The sequence below is a fragment of the Falco naumanni genome, chromosome 1, assembly GCF_017639655.2.
Source record: "Falco naumanni isolate bFalNau1 chromosome 1, bFalNau1.pat, whole genome shotgun sequence".
NCBI classification, from domain to species: domain Eukaryota; kingdom Metazoa; phylum Chordata; class Aves; order Falconiformes; family Falconidae; genus Falco; species Falco naumanni.
The window spans coordinates 34,679,873-34,695,977 of NC_054054.1; positions in this window are offsets into that span (position 1 = coordinate 34,679,873).

Consider the following 16,105-nt stretch of genomic DNA (forward strand, 5'->3'; position numbering starts at 1 on the left):
TCAAAGTGACTGGGCATGACTCCCAGTATGAACACAGACGGAGTGGGTGATTTGGCAAATGCCAAGGGAAGTAATGAGAGGGATCAGGGAGCGCCTAGGGCATCAGCATCTGATGTGAGTACTGCTACAGAGGGGGTTGGCCCCAGGAAGAGGAATGAGGCACTGAAGACCTGGCAGGGAGCGATTGCTTTAACATCAAAAGATTGAGTGCTACAGCAGCTCATTTTTTTGTTTTTCCAGACTGGAAAGCTCCACAGCGGTAATATCTGTTCTGCTCCCTTGCCAAGGAGGAAGCCCAGCACATATGACCTCTAACAGATGTTTCTCCCCCACTGTTAGGGAACCGTAGAAGAGCACCTGACAAGTCGGGACATCCACAGAGGCATAGCTAACTCTGACACACATGCAAAAGAGCCTGACAGCTCCCTAAAAGACAGAACATTATGAAGACTGAGTAGCTGCTTGAAGAGCAGAAAATCATAGGATACACTAAGATGCAACTTCTTTATGGAACAGGGTAAGCATGACTGATAGGGCTGTGTCAATAACGATGAATACAGCCAAAGCAGCTGCTTATCTGCTACTGTTCTGCTTTCAAAGCATGACAAACCAGAACTGGCTACTTGCATTTATTCAAAGGTAACTAAGAACAAGGACTAAAAATACAGAACCGACAGATCAAACACAGGCCAAAAAATTAGGGAAAATCTTGGGCTAAGGGACAAAAAAGCAATACGTAGAGCTCTCAGTACTGAAAGCAGTGCTAGAAGAGTTAGACCAGTTCTTTCAAGACTGGGAGCGGAAAGAAGACAGAAAGGCTGCTGAGATGTTGTGGAGCGGAATGAGGGTCTTCACGTTTAAGAAGGAATGAGTAGATGGGGTTCTCCTCTCTGGGAGCAGGAGAAGAGGAGAAAAAGCAAAGAGAGCTGGAGCCTGAAGAGTGTCTCAAAAAGGAGAAGGAAAGATTGCTGATCCTGCTTTCCAATTAGGATGTTAATGTTGTGTTTCCTACAGCCTTGAACAGATTTTAGTGGGCTGAAATGTTGATACTGATTTTGCAAAGCAACAACTTCCTGATGGGGTTTTCTGAAGTCAACAGAAATTGGATCACTAAAACTTACCAAGTAATTCTAAAATCCAAATCTGCACATTCATTTGTGTGAATTTTATGGCATTTCCTTGTAGATGAAAATGAAAATTAGGGTTCTTTGATTTGATTTGGAGGAGGTCTCACTACTATTAATGAAATTCTGTTGCTCAGTGTACTGGAACCAACTTAAAATATTCTGTCATACCTCAAAATTTATATAAATATTTCCCAAACCATTTAATTGGAATTTAGAGAAAAAACCACAATGCATAAACATAAATTCCTTTAATTTCATGGTTAGTTCCTTAATACATTTTCAGTAAATGTCCTCTAAAATATTTTCTGTATACAATGAATTCTTTACGAAATAAGATATGACCGCAGCATAGTGTTTCTTATTAAATATTCACAAAGAAGTGGGAAGCTATGTTTTTGATGTAGAGGTAAAGTGTGAATAAGAGACTCAGCTCTATGAATGTGTGTTGTATGAGTCTTTACGGGAGGTACAGGAAAACCTTCTGACAGAATACTGCTTAAGAAATTGACCAAGGCATCCCATCTTTTGGTCATTTTATGATATATTACTTGATACAGCAGCAAAGCCAAAAGCAGATTTGTTAACAGCTATGACATCATTTCTCAAAATTACTTTAGAAATGTGAGCTAAATGTTGAATATTGTAACAGTTTTTTCCATTATGTGTGAGAGTATAATAAAATAGTAATAAAAGCTCTTTATTACACAGTAGCTCAACAGTCCTGCTTACACAGGACATTTTCATCCTGTTCCATTTTTAACAGTTGCAAACATAATGCTGATTTTGCAGCTGATGTAGCAAAGGACAAGTCACATTCAGCATCATGTCAGCTAGCTGTACTTAAACTTATTGAGAATACAGTTTCAATTTGAGTGTATGATTACTACCAGAACTTGTCCATTCCTACACCACCTAAAAAAACACACCAAACTGTGTCAGCTAACTTGAATATTAAAAATCACATTTAAGGGGGGTAAGATCTGTACTCTCTCAAGCTACATTTCTTTTACTCAAACAGGACTTCATCCATAAGGATGAGTTTCAAAAATTAAACATTTTCTCATCTTTTATGAAGAACTTCCAGGTACAGCAAAAGACCATCACAGCTCTGAGATGTGAACTTGTGTCATTTTCACTTAAAATTAATTCTTTCACTTTGCTCTTTTAATTATCTATATTACTTGAGAATCAAAAAAATAGAGCTACCCACTGTTTGTGTTGTATTTCATTGCCAGTTCTTCCCTCTCCTCTGACCACATATTCCCCCTGATGTAGCTGAATGTGCAGTAAGGCTCCTGGGTCTAAAGCTTAGTACTCCCCAAGTCCTCATGGCCTTTAGCATTTCCTCTATCTTCATCTGTTGCCCTGATACATCATTGTGGTGAGTTTGAGCCAAAATCCGTTCTCAGAGACAGGAGGGTAAACCTTAAGCCACCTTGCTGTGTATGCTGGCTCACACTCTTGCTGTTCCCAGCTGCCCCATCTCAGCTGGGCATCGCTCTCACAGCAGACAGGGTCTGGGGGCCTGCAGGGCAGGAATGAGCACTAACTAACTTACAGGAACAGTTTCTCATCATCAGTTCACCCAGATAACTTCTTTAGTACCTCTGTGAGTCACAGCAGAACTGCTTCAGGATGCCAGAACAGCAGTCGGATCCATCTAGCTGCTATAATCCCTAAAACACTTAAGCTGGATAATTTACCCTTCTTTCTGACACTAACCTGTGGCTCCTCCCTAAGGATAAAAGAATACAACAACTATCTGGAACAGTGGCTCCCGAACACTTTAGACCAAACACAAAAGACCACTGCCTAATAGTTTTAAGGCGTTTCATATACACTTCTCATATTCTACGTTGGAAACACTACAGACATGAGGGTTGCTGTGGCCAGTGGTTGCATTAGTGGTCTGCAGAGGACACTGACAAGCTATACTAACTCCTACTGGAAACATGGTAACAAAATTAAGCTTTCCAAGAAACAAAAGATATTCATTACAAGGTCCCAAAATTCAACCAATGATGAAAACAATATGCACTAACTACAGATACTAGAATACATGTAATTTAGGTATCAAATAGTAATAGCTTTGTCCTTATTGCAAAAAGAGCCTATAAAAACAGCAATGGGAATCTTTCAGTTACACTCATTTCATTAGAAAATGCCTATTCATTTGATTCAAGAAAGAACTGACCATGGGAAATCAGGAAAATGACATACCAAAAGTTCAGAAAATATCAAAACATTTCATCCTGGTGCTTTGAAATTTTAAAATTAATTTTCTTGAACCAAAATTAAGTTTAGAGTATAATTACAATAAAACAAAAGGTTTAAAAAAACCACAGTCAAATAGAGAAGAAATATTTGAAGCTGTTAAATAAAGCATTTCAATTGACTTGAACTGATTATTTTACACAGTCTTGGTTTTGAAGACTTTTTAAGATTGCATACTTTTCTTGAATAAGACACAATTCAGACTCCAAAAGTTGCACAGAAAACAAGCGAACAAACAAAAAATCCCTGTTATCCAAAATGAAAATTCATACTTCAGGGAAAAACCTTATAGCTGTGTCTCCTTGGCCTGGTGAAGGACTACTAAAATGCGCTGTGAAGCTCCATTGTTCTGCAGTGTTCAGAACAGTCCAGCTTTCCCTGACATGCATTGTTCTGCCATCTCCATATAAAACTCTCCGGTTTCTTTGTTTCAGACTGCTTTACAAAAGCAATTATAAAGAATACTATTTTCGTGCTTCAAGTATTCTTCCATCACTGAAGGTTATAACAACATTTTCTTTTTAACACAGATGCTGAGCAAAAAGTCTAACCTTGCTGCCTCACAGCTCTGGAAACAACTGATCTGCTAGTTCTTTCTGAAAGGATGAAGCTAGCTGAAGTGAATGCAGTATCACGTGGTTTAGAAGTACCATCGACCAGTACATACACTATCTATGCAAGTACTTCAGTGGTCCCTAGCCTTGTGATGCTTAATGTATTTAGCTTGTGAACTTGCAAATGAAGATAGCTAAGGAAAGATGTTAAAGGACAGACAAATAGAGATAAACATGCAGAGGGACACTTAAGAAGGCCTCTAGGAAGGAGCAGGTTCCTTATCTTGTTGATCTCAAAGAGAATTAGGTGCCTAAAATTTATTATCTAATAGTAGCTAGATCCACAAAAGTTTAATTATTATTTAAGTACCTAGTTCCCACATCTTTCAAAAGGAATTGTGTAGACTGTGCTGAGCTGCAGGTTTTCAGTAGGCACTAAGACAGGTCTAAGCAATTTGCACAATATCATTGCCCAAGTGCTACCTTGATCCCAGAAATGCTACATGGGAGTTCCCAGCACCTGCTTATTCCCCTACAAGTTCCTTTCTATCAGAGAGCTCCGTGGCATGTTGAGTTAAGCTAAATCATTTTAAAAGCTTCACAAGAACTACATGGTCCTAGAATATTTCTGGATTTGGTACATGACTGCCTGGCTGATTCATATAAAAGGAACACCAAGAGTTGCAGACCAGGGCATTTGCAACAAGATAAATCACACTAAATTGACAGTAAATCTTGGATGATACACCTACAATGTACACCTGTGCACTTGCTGAATTCAGTATAAGACAGCATGGCAGATACTAGACCAATAATTTAACGTTTTCTTTATTTAATTTGATTTTCAATAATTCATAAAGAGATCAGCCTTTTTTCTTACAGAAAAAGAAGGGAAGTGTTTTTTTTATTGTTATATTCTGGTCAGCATATAATTTCTGTATTTAACAAATTAAAGCAAAGCCACATTTACAGGTAGACACTGTAACAGTTTTGTATTCAAGGATTTCCCACATCCATTAATGCATATGTAAAACTGGAAGTTGTCTCAGATTCACTTGGTGAAGTTAATCCAAAATAATAAATAGACCATTTACAGTATTATTACTCCTAAAAAGACCACTAAAACTAGGACTGAGAGGGAAGCTTTTGCATCACTGGGATTTTGGTTCATATGGAGTGTTTTTTCCTGGGATCATCTGGAAAGGTTATTTAACAAACATTCTGTTAGTGCACTGACAATGACCACAGTCTCTCTTGATCTCTTCCTGTGGAATGTTTTAAGACTTTCATCTTTTATTACAGAGCTTGTGTTTTTAAGGGGATGCAGAAGTGTTTTATGGCCTATGAGATATATAGTGTGTAGCACAGATGATATTGTGGACCCTTCAGACTTGATATGACTGCTCAGGACTACGGATAATTAGACCTGATGATGCAGGTGACCATTCACAGCCCCATATTCCTGCACACTTCTCTTTTCGCGTTTGGTCTGTACCTTTTCACATCTCTTGTGGAAGAGATGGCTCCTCACACAGAACTTTGCTCAGTTTTAGGGATAAAGTACTCATCAGTGAAGAAGGTCTTCATTGTAACTGCTAAAGCTGCTTCTGGGTTTTTTTGCTCCACATTCCACAGGGACAGATCTCACAGCCATGGAAATTAAATCAGTAACAGTTGATTCAGGATGTTTGAATTTGATTCTCCAAAATGCTGAACAGACTAGCCCTTATCCAGCAATTTATATAAATACCTGCTTAACCTCAAACATGTTAATAATCACAGGCTTCAAAGAAAGCTTTACTTTTCATATGAATATAAACTATGGTTTTAATTTACTTTAGTGAAAGCTGCATAATCTAATGAGAGTGCTCCTGTAACACAATAAAAACCTGTAGCTCTCCTTTAAGTACAGATCTATAAATCTGTTTGTCATCATGCCAAACCAATCACTAATCTGGTAGTTTAATGGAAAAAGAAAAAAATAACTTAAACCAGTGAATCTCAGACTTGGAGTTCAAGACCTAATTGGTTTCCTATATCTTGACCTCTATTAAGTTATGTACTTTGTATTTTTCAGACTTTCCGCCTTCTGGGAATAAAAAAAAAATAAATTTGAAATAGTATGTATATGTCATGTCAATGTGTGAGTCATATTTACCTGCTACATCTGTAGCTGTTCCACCTAATTCTTGACAAAATAGAAAACTACGGTCAAAATATATTTGAACAATTAATTTATTAATTTTACCCTGGAAAACATTTCATTTTTTAACATGTCTTCCCCAAGTAAGATGGGAATTAGTACTATGCTGTCCGGCAGAGTATAACTTGGTAAGGTTTTTGTATCGTATATCTAAGTATAAGGAAAAATATGCTGATATTCCAGGGAAGCCTTTGGTGATGTAGCACTTCTCCCAGGGAACACATAATCTCTTCCATCCATCAGATTAAAAAGTATGTGATAGCTATACTCAAAGAAAGCTTCTTTTGCATCCTAGAGAGAAAGTTCTGCCACAGAGACTTTATCTTTTTTGACCCTTTAACCCAAATTAGTGTGAACTTTATGTTTCACAGTCCATCTGAAAGTGTAGGAAATATGTTAGAGCAATGATCAGAAACTAGTAAAAAGTGTATATGCATGATTAGAACAAATGCTGTCCACATCATACAGGATATTTTATTTGGTGTGTTCCCAAAGATTTGTATCACCGTATTAAGTTTCCAGTCTAAACTGTATTATTAGCTTCCTTAAAGATGGAAATTGATTGTTACCTATAAATTATCTTTGCAGAGAATTCACAGCATCCTCAAGAGAACTACTTTTGACAGAAATAAGTGGAATTTTTAACTGCAAGTTTCATGTTCATCTCAATTATAGCATAAAACATCTAAAAGGAAAATAAGTGTAAGCATATGTCATAAAAATGAAAATGCTTTTAAAGGGGGAAGTCTTCTGTATAAATTTATGCAACACTTGAGAATAAAGCAATCCGCACTTTCTAAATGAAATGACAGGAGTAACTGTATAGCTCCAGAAATCTTCACATGTGAATGATTTTTGGTGAAGAAAAGATGTCTCATAATAGAGACACTCAATAATTTTGTGTAAAATGTTCCATAAAATGCAACTGTAAAAATATCTAATATAATACATTTACTTATTCCTTTTTAAAATCATAAGCCAAATCCTTCAAAAGTACTGAAGTCAGTATCTTAAAAATCCTTCACACACAGCCTTAAAAAATTTATGGACCCAATTTCCAAAGAATCCTGAAATAGTCACATTCTTAGTCAAGTATACACAAAGGCCACCATTTCTGCAGACATGACTAGAAAATAATAAGGAAAAACAACAACAAACAACTTTCCTGTGTCAGGAGGAAAATTACTTCCTGTGATTTTTTTCAACAAGTACAAAAGTTTTGAACAAACTTACTAACCTCAGAGAACACCATTTTCTTTAATGATATTCTCTCAGCTTCTCTGTTGAGCTTTATATAAAATTTTCTCTCATTCTCCTCCTACTTGTCTTTTACAGAAATGACATATCTCTTCACACCTTTGCCTACTCATTTTTACCACAAACACAGTTTTTAATAAAATTAGTCATTAAGTATTGTATTACACACCCAAAGAACTCATCAGCTTTACCATTCATCAAGAGCCATTATGTTGCGGGTCTTTGCTACTTATATCCACTTTCACATTATTTTTTTAGGTTTTTCCGTTATATTTATAAACTTCTTAAGTAAACTTATGTTCAGCAGATTTAAGACTCCTCTTAACACAAATATACATAAAAAATTATTTAGCTCCACCTTCTCTCCCTTTAAACAACTAATTTTTAGTTAGGTTGGACACAAGGGAAGAGCAGCTCCGAATAATTCTTTGAGCAATGATTTTCCTCATTGTCTGAGGTCCATGTTGGCCGAGGGGCTGCAGGATGGTGCTTGCAAACATATCACAACCCAAGACTTAGTGTTTAAAGCTGAAAAGCTTCTTTATCTCTTTCTTATGAAAGTGTCAGAAACCATTTCTTTCCTAAGTCACAGAGAGTAAATGAATGCTTTCTAACTTCTCCATCTCCTGGTCATGTAGAAACATGACGTAATATCTCTTCATTCACAGATTTCTGCAGCTCCTGTGTTTTAAAATCTATCGGTCATTGTCCTCGATATAAAGTCTTTGAGTTTTTCCAAGCTTCTATACTGGTCTGCAGGACCTGCATCAGTTTTCTGTAGGTCAGGTCTTTCTACAGATATTAATGGATTCTTTGCATTTTTTACCTCCACCTCATAGTGTGTGGTACACCATCCGTATAAGGGCTCACTGAAGCAATAAGGCTACTAATTAGATAGTCTGACATACAGTTCACATTCCTGTATGAGCCTTAGGCAATATTTCAATTACTGTGAACTTGGAGTCAAACCCAGCAGTATTTCAAAGTGGAACCCTCAAGTTTGTCAGCACTGAACCTCCAGAGACTCTGAACAATTAATAACAGTGGCTTTATATAATCTGCAGCAGAGCAATGTCTTATTTTTCAGTCATCTTAAAAATCACAGAAGCTAAGAGACACTCAACTGTGTCTCTCCTTTTGTTGTTATGATTGCTCTCCCTTGTTAGAAACTATCAAGGCCCTAAGCCCAGGTAGGGAATTCCTCAGAGCCCCAAACTGAGCCCCATACCCTCACCAGCCATCCTCCTGCAACTGAGCATTCCTTGCAGCAAGAAGGGAAACCATCGGGAGCCCACCACCCCACCGTACTCTACCCTACCCTACCCTACTCTACCCTACCTTGTAGCATCCATTTGTCTCTCAGGACCTGCACAATGTCTCACTGTCAGCACCTCCCAAAGTAACTTCACACTCAGAAATGTTATAGAAAGCCAATATGAAGGATGCAGTCAATTAAAATGAAACAAGGTTAATATCTGCTATTATATTTACCGATATAGCTGGAAAAAAAAAAAACCAAGAAGCTTTCAAGCACACAGATTGCTTTTCAATTAAAATTGAGATTACGTGTTTATTATAAAATTCATGCAAATATTGTTTACTGTAACCTGGTAAAGATCTTGTCTTCATGAGGATGAATACTACATTAATTTGCTCATAACATTCAACATTTTGAAAAATCACATCATTCACATTTCAACATTTTAACTGTTCTCATTTTTTTTATTTGCCTGCACTTGCACATACATGATTCTTACAAATATAAAAGCCATAGTTAGCTTGGAGTAGCTCGCATTTTCCTCTAAAGAATTTTAAGCCAATAACCTCAATTACTTTTTCCCTAAAACTTCTCATATTACATAGCCACCAGCTAAGGAAGAATCAGAAGCAGCTGTAATTTGATAAGAAATTATTCTAATGTACTTGTTTTTAACAGATTTTAGTTAATTCAGGCAGGCAGAGGAAGATAGTTATGAAGTTGTGATTTTGAAATGTGAGAAGTTCTACATTTTCACATCAAAAATAAAACACAATTTATATGTTTTATGTAACAGTTCAAAGAATGGGGAAACTTTTTTTGACTGATATAAAACTGAAAATCTAATATTGCAATTGTGAAAGACTGAGCTTCTGCTAACGTAAAAAAACATAATCGGAATCTGGAATATAAAATCTGTGGAGTGAGATATATCCTAAAATAATTAGAACTTGCCAGGCAAAGTCATCCAAACCAAAGTTTATGCAAGCTAGATGATAATCCTGATGTTATGGAGAACACAAAATACTACAAGAAATGAACCTGGAAGCACACAAGGAGACGTACTTTAAATGAGTTGTCAAATGCTGCACTAAAGCCACTTGGTCAAATAATACAAACCAAATTATGATCCAATATTTGAAAGAAGATGTAAGGCAGTAAAGGCAAAGAGAAGAAAGACCCTTAGCTCAAAGATCACTTCACAGGCATGAGGCACAGAACTGCAGCAGTGGATGACAATACTAAGAGTCTTGTCACAAAAGATGTGTTAATTTTCGATTAGTGCATTGTCTGTATGGTGCCAAAAGCAGTTACATTAGTTTCAAAAAAACCCTCATATTTTAAAACTTCTATTGATAGCACTCAGGCTTATAAAAAATACCGTCCAGGTTAACAAACCATGTGATTTTAATCTAATAGTAACCAAACTGGAAAAGATGGAATTTGCAACAGTACTCAGAGGAAAGTATCTATTAGTGTATTTTTAAATTAATAAGTATGTCTACTGAAGGAAAAGAGGGCTAAAACAACTGAGGGAAAGTTTAAGGCAACTTTCCAGGAGGACATTTTTCTCACCAGAGTACAGAATATAGGTAAAGTTTCATTTTGTCCCAAGGGAAAGGATGAGTATCAGAAAAGACTCATCACTCTGGGAATCAAAAGCAAAACAAACAAAAGAACCAGTAGAATAGTTGCGTGTGCTGACCACTGCTAGAAAAAACAACAAAAAAAGGCAAGACAATGCGTTCTTTAAGTCACATAGTAAAAACACATAAATTAGGCATGTTTTCCAGTACTTCACAGAGATTTTTTGAGAGGATAAGGTTAATTTTTTTTTTTTTTTTTTTTTTAATGTCGGAAATACATTCCATATGTGCTAGTAGCCACCTCTCCAAAAATATTGTGTACACCTGTGTATGTTTAATTTATCTTTTAGGTGACTCTTGCACTGCTATTCCCATTACATTCTACAGGTAACATGCTAAAATTTCAAAAGATGTGTGTGTGTGTTTTTATTTTATCATACAGATGATACTAAGATCCTCACAAGAAAGATTTTCATGCATGAAAACTGGAAGAAAAAAACATAGTCAAAAGATCTGAACATCTGTGAAAAGGGCCAGAATTGATGGGTTAAACTTACAGATACAGAGACGTAGACTGTTAGGGAAAAAACTCACACAACAAAAGACACAAGATTTAAAGTATCACTTATATACACGATTTTCTAGGCTGAAGTCTCCTAAAGTGTCAGTTCACCGATGAACACTTTACATACAGTACTCCTGAATAGGAGTATTCCTTGAATAGGTCCAGCTAATCAAGCAATCTAGATTTCTCTAAATAACTGCCATATCTTCAGCATTATTTACATCTCCATCCTCACATTTTATCGTCACTGATTTCATATTTGTTTCCTCATATCATTGCTGAAATGTTGAAAAAACATTGAGTCTAAGACCAATCTGAGTAGTACCTCACTAGGAAATCCACCATTTGACGATGATTCACCATTGGCCAGCACTTGAAATCTTTCATATATCTAATCCTTAGTCCATTTATCAAGTGCTGGTTTGCTGTGCTATAAAGTTGATTTTTCACCAGAATATTATTCACTGCAATTATTACAAAAAACTTTATGTACTTTGTACCTGCAGGAAACTTTATGCACCAAACTTCATATTCAATGCAAAAAAAAAAAAAAAAATCGGGCCTGTTTGAAATCATTTCCTTAAAAACACATTAACTATGACAAAATGTATTCCTCTTCTTCAATGTTTTTGTCAGATAAAACTTTTCACATTATTTCACTTGGTTTTGATTTCAGAATAACCAGAATACATTTACATAGCTATCTCTTTTGCCCCTCTGCATCACTGGCACAAATGGGGCTGGTTTTCAACTGTATGGAACTTTCCCAATATTCAAATGTTTATTAAAAATAACAATAGCAGACTAGATACCTTAGCCAGCTCTTTTCAAACTCTAGGCTCTGATTATTGACACCAGCAGTGGTATCAGCTCTGCTTCTGTGGCCAGGCAAGAAAGTTCTTCCTTATTCTTGTGTAACTCTTCCATATCAACCTTTTCAAATAGGGAATAGGAGCAATTGCTGAACATTTCCTGAGTAATTACCTTCACTTTAGCCATGTCCAATTTCATAATGGCCTATTCTATTAGTAGGATCTCCTTTGTTCCCAATGTGATTGGGGGAAAAAAATTGTATTACCCTTTTTACTAGCAGCCATGATGTTTTTGCAATTCTTATTTTATTAACAATTTTCTGTGCTCTAGATTAAAGTCCATTTCTCTCTCTTTTGCTTTTCTTCAATTGCATAGACTGTTTTTCTGTTTCTGTTATCTTCATTGTATCACTGAATTAGGGTGAGCTTTTAAGAAAATTAATATATTTCCTGATAAGAAATCTTAACTTTGAAGATTTTCCGATAATTGTCTAGATTTAATCAGAGCACCTGCTTTCTAATCACTCTTTCTAAAGAAGTCAAATTTATTAAACTTCCAGTTCAGTCAAATTTATCCATTATAATGTGGTTCAAAATATTGTTGCTTCATGGTAAATTCAAGTATAATAAAATTACTGCATTTGATTTAAAAACTCTAAAATTGATTAAAAGTTCTGACTCCATAAATTCTCCTACACTCACTTTTTAAAGTAATCATGCATTTTTTTCTCCGCACTTCAGTCAGGTGTTTTCTATTTTTATTAAATGGTCTTTAATACATTCCCTTTTGTGACTATTTGTTAGCCCTTACAAGGAGTTCACAATACTATGCTAGAGATACACCAAAGCATGTCTATTTGAATTCAAATAGTAATTCAAGTGAAAAGCGAAGGGAAAAGGGCTGTACACAGAACTCGGTAGACAGTCTCAAAATGGCCTATTACTGAAAACTGTGTTACCATACCACAGTTTTCAGACATGGATGCCTAAAGTTAGGTACCAAAATAAAAGATGTAAAATGAACTAAGCTCAAGCAATACAATTGCCTTGGAGGGACTAATTGGTAACAGAGGGTTTCTAATTTTTTAGGTGCCTAAATGTGGTTTTCAGTACTTATTTTTTAGAATATTAGATTAAAAACTGTAAGCAATTATCAGTAAACTGTTCACTTCAAGAATCTAAAATTTGACAAGGGCTTGTAAATATTGCATGTTGTTTCCTAAGGGAAAATGAAAACTCATAATGTCAATGGACTGGAAATGCCACATTTTCCCATGTGTTGTTCCACATTCTTCTCAAAAGCATTGCCTCTGTCAGATTTGGACCTCAATTCTAATTTTTCTGGTTTCTTAATGGAGGGAGAACTTACTTCTATGAAGTACTGAAGGGAATTTTACAGGAAAAAATATCTGTACTCAGAAAAGGGGTAAATATGCTTTTAATTGGGCAACGCCCCTTCCTTACACCTGGGCAGTGGAGGCAGTGGTTCCATATTTTTAAATATATTTTCAGTACAGTTGAGGAAGCTTTATCATAGCTTGCATCTATCCAATACTGGTTATTAATTTTGAATATAACTTAAGTTACATATTTTGTACAGAACAGCAACTCACAAGAACTATGTTCCTTCTTAAACAGAGAAAAGCAAGAAAAAGAATTGGGTGTCACTTTACTAACTGTAAAACTGATGCGAAACAGGTATAAGGAGAATCAGATACCCTATTAACAGATCTTGTACAAAACCAGAATATACCAATGTTCATTACACTTTTATTTCCAGTTTCTGTTTTTCAGAAATCTTTCTGAGAGCTCATACTGAGGTAAGAACTTGTTCATCATTTGCAGGAGAATATAAAGGTTTTATTCCTTCTTGACCTTTTGGCCTCTGCCAAAAATGCTGATCTCACAGAAGCCGAGAACTTCAAATAAAAGTGGATATTGTGAAGTCATCTTCTTTCATCTTTATTAAAAACTGAATGTCCTGATAAAAAGTATGATGAAGGCCCCGCACATACTTGTTTTCACCTGCCTGATTTCAGCTACTAATTTGATCTTAATGGAACAGCACATCTTTGGCAAATAAAACACACAATTATACTGTATGATCTGGTTCTAATGCTTCTTTGCTCTTGCATACTCACATTTATTTCAATTAGTTATTTAGATTTATAAATAAATGCCATGTCTTTTCCTTCACCCCAGGCAATCAGGTAAACAAAACCTGAGCTTCATTATGGTGCACTTTCTTCCCTCTGGAAATTCTTTAAATCATTCCCATTCCAGACTCTAGTATTATGAGAACCTGGGTAATAAGAAAAATGTCTTTTGTTGTCATATTTTCTGGACATTTCATCAGCTTTTGGTTATGGATCCTTGTAAGCATCTTAAAGGTTGCAGCTGACTGAAAAAAAAAAAGCTGACCATACTGAAAGGGACCCAAAAATACAAAATTCTGTACTTCATATTTTAAACATGATTATACAAATTCTGCTTATTCTATTTGATGATAAAGAAGGGTGAGATCATGCTGTGGTTTAGTATATGTAGTTAAAAAATCAATTAACTGCAAGATACAAACTCGCAGCAAACCAGACTTCATTAGTTCCACTAGTTCATGGAACCACTTATTTAAACACACAGTCAACTGACATTTACCTAGATCATGAAATATTATTGCTATGGATGCAGAACTTGCTGGGTCTAACAGAGCTTGCTGCCTCAACCTCAGAAATGACAAAAGAGAGATACATTAATCCCAGGACAACTCTTGCCCAGAAACAATTCAACTGCTTTCATGTGATACAAAAGCTGAGGTTGTAAACTCAGCAGCCCTAATTTTGCTCCTGGATAATCATCTCAGTGCCTCAGAATTGCACTTCTAAGCGCCCCAGCTCCAGGAGAGCTTCTTAGATGGGCACAGCTGCATGTGAATGGCAGAATGGGAGCAGGCTGAAGCCCAGCACCCAAGTTACCCAGTGATACGATCAAAAGACACCCAACGCACAAAACCAGCATGTACCTGGAAAAGCCAATGTTGAGCTCTGGAGGTAAATAAGCTTTACTGAGCCCAAAGTAAGTTCCAAGTAACTGCAAAAACATTTTGCTTTTCAGTCAGATTCATAATATTCATAACACCCAGATTTTTCCACTAGCCTAGAGCTTCCTAGTTACCTTTCTCCAGCATAATCCAGAATTGACTATGGCCAAAATACAAAAAAAAAAAAAATCAAAGTCCATTACCATGTTTGTTGTTAGATACAGATATTAAAGTCACAAGTAGTGATGTATATTTGAAGGAATCATCCACTATTTATTTCTATTCTGTATTTATAATGAAGCAGAAGGAGATGTTACATCCCATATGATGTTAAGGATGCAATAAAAGTTTACCATCTGTTGACAAAGAAAGATGCGAAGAGGCATTTGCTAAAATTAATTATTTCAGTTAAAGATGAGAATCTTATATCCAAGATCCCCACAGTAACTAGCTGCAGAGCTGACTGGAACGGTCTAGGGCTATTATGAAGGACTCTTGTCTTATGTCAGACATGAGCAAGCTCAAGGGTGAATCAGGGACTTCAGGCTAACAATCACCCCCTGTGGCACAGAAGAGCTCCCATGCCCAGCTGTACAATGGTTCACATTGCCAGTGATGCATAAGCAGGGCATCGTAGGTACGGACTGCCTGTGCTAATGGTATGGGTACCTCTGTTGGGATGTTGTTCTCCAGCTTCTCACATGCTTCACGAGCTCTCACCAGCAAGGGAACAGCAGCAGGCAGATCACTCCACAAAGCTGGTGTCCCAGAAGACGGAAGAAAGCCAAAGCATAGTACATGGCTAGGAGATGGGAACAACTGGGAGGGAGAGTGATCTGAACAAGGGCCTGGGATCACTTTAGCTTGTAGTAAATCCCCACCTGCAAATTTTTAAAAGAACTGGAAACCAGTAATACTGGTATGGCATTCATTCAGTATTTTATTTATCAAAATTCATGCTTCAGGAATTTTCCTGTACATTCAGTACATTATTTATATTAGGAAAATTTCCCTCTCCTCTGCAACACACAACTAAGAGGTGTATTCAGAGGGAGAGCTTTTTTTTAAGACTTATGATATTGGTCAACAACAGAGAAGGGACACTACAGGTCAATCTACTTTGCTGTGGAACAGTCCACTTTCTTAGCATGTCTGACTGAAGTATCCAGCTTACATGGTCATACATTTATCACCAGATCTGGAAAGTGTAAACTGCTGCTGCTGCTTGCAACATATCATCCAGGATAACGAATATGCTATTGTTTAGTCTCCTGACATTTAGAATTATTTTTGCTCACAGAAATCTTTGGATCATAGGGGAGATCAGTAAGCAATATAACAGCCTTTGATTATACAGAAAGCCACACCAGGTGATTAAATGGTGTTCCTTGGCAAGTGGATCTGCTTAAAGATCTGACTTTCCTATCCCCTG